We start from the raw sequence: 4,829 nt of genomic DNA, 5'->3' as shown, positions 1-4,829 counted from the left end.
TCTTTACCTAGAGCTCATTAGCCTACTCAAGGGATAGAAAAGCAATGAACAGTACCCTCTAGGGAAATGTGAATATCTATCCAAAAAAATTGTAACTTAAGCTTTCCCTAGGGTTGTGCCACGTACAAACATCAAAACCGAAAAAACACAAAGAGATGCGCCGGTGTGGTCATGTAGATTGGCTCCCGCGCTACGCTCGTGCCATTTTTTTCCTCCCAGAAGGTTGGGCCCATTGCACATCGAGAAGAGGAAAGGAAGAAAGGGCGCGTAGAGGGAAAAAAATCATATGTGTCTCCTCCAAGCACGCCCCTGTCCCAAACGATGCCACCGCCAGACCAAAATTCCTCTCTCTCAAACCCTTCCTCCCATCCCGATCTGCCGCGCCTCGCCCTGGATCGCCCGCTCCGCCGCTCCCCGGCCCGCCCAGCTCCACTGCTCCCCTGCTCGCCTTGCTCCGCCGCTCCCCTGCCCGCCTCGCTCCGCCGCTCCCCTGCCCGCCTCGCTCCACCGCTCCCCTTCTGTTTCTCCTTCTGTACTGCATCCGTGACCTAGTCACACCATGGTCGCGACGGGCGCGGTGGCCCTGGCCACGCCGGCTGGGTGACGGCTTGGTGCCGCTCGTGGTGACTCCATCTGCGACGCCCTCAACTCGTGCTAACTACGCCGCCCTTAACCGTGGTGGCGGTGTCATCCTCGCTGATTGGACGACAACCGGATCTGCCTGCTGTTGTACGCCGCTGCTCCTGTCGAAAAGGTTCTCTCTCCATCTCTCACACTCTCTGGTTTAGATAGTTTTTCGGTTGCTGGTTTAGATAGTTGTACTTGTATCGAAAGCAAGCAGTATGTTGTCCACTATCCAGTACATCTTGACGTTGTTCAGTAGCATCGTCAGCACTTGGGGTTGTCAGTTTCAATATCTTGCGTATAAAAGGTGTATGGAAGGTCAAAGGAATAAAAGAAATTTATAGCAAAAAAGGAAATGGAAGAACTGATTGATATGAAGATGCATGAACACATGAATGAGCCATTCAACTATGTAAATTGTGGTCAGAATGTAGACAAGATATTTCAACACGGTGAGTAGGAAATATTTCATATAGTCTATCTGTTGAATTTGTTCACAGCTACTGCAAGTGCATGAATGACAGAAATAGTAGCTTCAGTGATCCATCTTGAATGATGCCATCCTTGAATTTAGGTAAAAGTGGCAGGGCTACTGCATTTTACAATTGTTGTAGTTATGTACATCAAATTGTCTGTGTGTTTTACCATTGATGTATAGTTATCCACATGATTATTATATAGTTATCCATGTTGAGCATCGTATGATTTTCTTGTCCACTTTCCATGTGACCTTCGTATAATATCAATAGAAGTACTACTTCCATTGCTGTTATTGATTTATTTATTTTTTCTTGTATAATACTAATCAATTATCTGTTATGTCCCATTGTTGGCAAGCTCATACGTTCTGCGTGTGTGCATGTGTCTCTGTGTATGTGTTATAAATCCATTTACATGCTTTATATTATTTGTACATGTTTTTTCTTCGTGTGAGTTTGTTTTCTCTGGCCAAAGCTAGTAGCCTCTGCTTTATGTTATGAATAAATGGAAGTCCTCCAACATCGTTCATTGGTTTTCTACATTTTTTCAGAAACTGACTAGTGTCGGGTGTTGTTTGCTTGAAGAAAATTTCCCTGTTCGTGGTGTCGAAACAACAGTTGTGTCAAAGCAACAAAGAACAAAGACATTGCTCAACTGGAATCAAGTAGGTATTATGATCTGTTCTTTCCATGAATAAATGTCGATTAATGCATTGTTCATCTGTATGATAAACCGGGGTTATTTTTTGTTGGCTGATGAGTGGTTTTCTATTTTAGTGTGTATGATGCATTCTATGTGGGGATGCGGCTGGTGATTGTAGCAATTTATTTTTATTTCAGATTTAAGTAGAAAACCAGACCATGTCTTTGGATGCTCAGCGTAGCTGGATGTATAGTGGGTGGAAGGATAATGGAAGACATTCTGATGAGTGGATACGGAATACAAATGCTTTTGTGAACCATGTTTTTTAGGGTGTCCGTAGTTCCAAGTTTGGAGTTTCCTATCCTTGCTCAAAATGTTGCAATGGTAGTAGAAGAACAAAACAATTGATGACCTCTCATCTTTGTCATTGGGGGTTCATGCCCAACTAATGGATTGCACATGGGGAGCGTCATGTTCATGTAGATAGAGTGGAGTCTGTCAACATTAATTGCTTAGAGGACATGTTGTGTGACTTTGGGGATTCAATTCATGTCGATAACTCACACGAGGAGCCAACACCGGATGCCAGAGCTTTTTATGCCATGTTGTCAGCTGTTAGAGAGCCACTCCATGAGTTCACCCAAACCCCACGCTTTGCTACTGTTACATGCTTGATGGGAATTAAGTCACAATACAATCTGTCAGGCGACTGCATAAATAGCACTTTCGCAAGATACACTCCCACAAGTCAATAAAATGCCATCAAGCTTGTATGAGTGCAAGTGTATCTTAGGCCATTTGAAAATGCCACTCCTGAAAATAGATGCATGCGTTAACCATTGCATGCTATACTATAAGGATAGAGAGGAAAAACTGAAGTGTGATTTCTGTGGTGAAGCAAGATATAAGGTAGTTAACAATGACTGCCCAAATAAGAAGCGTAAACCCATCCCCACGTAAGGTTCTGCGATACCTTCCATTTCTATCAAGATTGCAAAGGTTGTTCATGCAGCCTGAATTTGCTAAGCACACGAGATGGCACATGGAAGGCATCCAAGAAAATCTAGGAATGATGGTGCACCCAGGTGATAGTGAATCATGGAAATCTTTCAATGAGGATGGGTTTGCAAGTGATTCACGCAATGTTAAGCTAGTCAAGTCCTCTGATGGCTTCAACCCTTTTAATTTCGGGTTAACACAATACTCTTGTTGGTTTGTGTTTCTTGCTCCTTTGAAACTGCCACCTGCTCTTTACTTGAAAACCCAAAATATCTTTCTTAGCATGGTGATCCCTGGACCAAAGGGTCCTGGCAAGAACTTCAATGTGTACATGGTCTCTCTTTAATGGCATTGTCAATGACATCGAGGTTATTTCTGAGGTGAGAGCTACTGGTACATCTTCAGCAGCCTTGAAACGTCGTCGAGTAGAAGAAATTGAAGATGTGCGTAGAAAGGAGTCTGAGAAGACTAAAAAAGCAGAGGCTTATGCCAACAATCTCTTGTCATGGGGTGTTAGCATGTACGAGCACTGCAATGGGATACATAAGTTTCTTCAGGTGCTGGTTATACACTTGATGTTTATCAATTAATTTACTAGCATTTGAATGTAACCACTATTTGAATTTTCTTGTTTTGCAGACTTTGGCAACTAACTAAGGTGTACCTATTGGAGAAATACCACCGCCGCCGGTTCCACCTCCTTCACGTTCACTTTCTCCTCCTGGATCTCCACAACCATCTACTATCCAAGTATGTAGTCAATCATCTCAAGCAAAAACACGCAATACATTTAAAGCATGATAAGGATTGCTTCTAAAACCTGACTCTTCTTTTGCAGATTCTAGAAAATAGCGAAGAACCGCCAGCTTTGTGTGCCCAACAAGAAACAAATCCCGGCTCTTTTCATGTATGCATTTCTCCAACTGATCTCAAATGATACAACTAGTGATGGTCTGTTCGCTGTGATGTTCACATACTTGTGACAATATGCATGCTTCTATGATGTATGATGGTAGCCTGTGTGGTGTTGGATCATTTGGGATTAATGTTGATTAATGGGGCTGTGTGATAATGTTGGAGGGATCATAATATATTTTCTTATGTCCAGTTGTCCAATCTACAGTTGTTATGCTGCCAAAATTTATATCAGCCTTTGCATGTGTTGGTTCTCAATACTGTAAATAGGAAATTTTGTTTAGAACTTTGGCGACTTGATGTAATTCACTAATTTGCATTGCAATAGACTCGAGTGTAGTTCATACTTTATTTGGAAACGAAGATCATGACTTCTTTTGTGATTATGTGTAGAGTAAAAGTAATATCTCACAACCTAAGTTATATTTTGGGTTACTAGAGGTGTGAGAAGTACTTAACATTACCCTTTTTTATTTCCTGGAAAAGTTTCAAAATGCTCCTGTTCTTTGTGCACATACCCTAGAATAGTTTCACACTATTCAAATTACTGCATTAGAAATGAGTGACTATGGCAGCTTGATCCTTAACTTATAATTCCTATTTAATTTCCTGTAGTAAGTTCTTATTGTCATGTTCCTACCTTTAAAGATTTGTGAATCTTACTTTTCAGGAACATGGTGTTGCCTCAAGTGTTCCTGCTGCAAGTGTTCCTGCTGTAGATGATGAAGGGATGTTTGGGGGATTTTTCAGTCAATCTGGAGCTGGTGCACTCAGCCTATCACTATTGAGCAGCCAGTTGGTTCCTTGATGTTCTTGGATGTATAGTGCGTGGATCGCATTTTGGTGCATGTATAGTTAACATGCTGGTACATGTTCTGTGATGTAGGAAACTGTGATACGTCTCCAATGTATCTATAATTTTTGATTGCTCCATGCTATATTATCTTCTGTTTTGGACATTATTGGGCTTTATTATTCACTTCTATATTATTTTTGGGACTAACCTATTAACCAGAGGCCCAGCCCAGAATTGCTGTTTTTTGCCTATTCCAGAGTTTTGCAGAAAAAGAATATCAAACGGAGTCCAAACGGAATGAAACCTTCGGGAACATGATTTTCAGAACGAATATGATCCAGGAGACTTGGACCCTACGTCAAGAAATAAAGGA

General features: G+C 41.7%; 1 long non-coding RNA gene across 5 annotated transcripts; it reads left to right on the top strand.

Annotated features, from left to right (window-relative positions):
* The first annotated feature begins 297 nt into the window (after window positions 1-297).
* LOC123180760 (uncharacterized) lies at window positions 298-4,619 on the top strand. 5 transcript variants are annotated; one of them, XR_006491215.1, is made up of 6 exons: window positions 298-754; window positions 1,655-1,768; window positions 3,154-3,302; window positions 3,385-3,495; window positions 3,584-3,652; window positions 4,331-4,619. It is a non-coding gene; the product is annotated as an uncharacterized lncRNA (long non-coding RNA). The 5 variants fall into 5 exon arrangements; XR_006491212.1 differs by having other exon boundaries at window positions 3,151-3,302; XR_006491213.1 differs by having other exon boundaries at window positions 3,126-3,302.
* The last annotated feature ends 210 nt before the right edge of the window (window positions 4,620-4,829 follow it).

This window comes from Triticum aestivum, chromosome 1D (genome assembly GCF_018294505.1).
Source record: "Triticum aestivum cultivar Chinese Spring chromosome 1D, IWGSC CS RefSeq v2.1, whole genome shotgun sequence".
Classification (NCBI taxonomy): domain Eukaryota; kingdom Viridiplantae; phylum Streptophyta; class Magnoliopsida; order Poales; family Poaceae; genus Triticum; species Triticum aestivum.
This window is presented reverse-complemented; position numbering and strand designations above follow the sequence as displayed.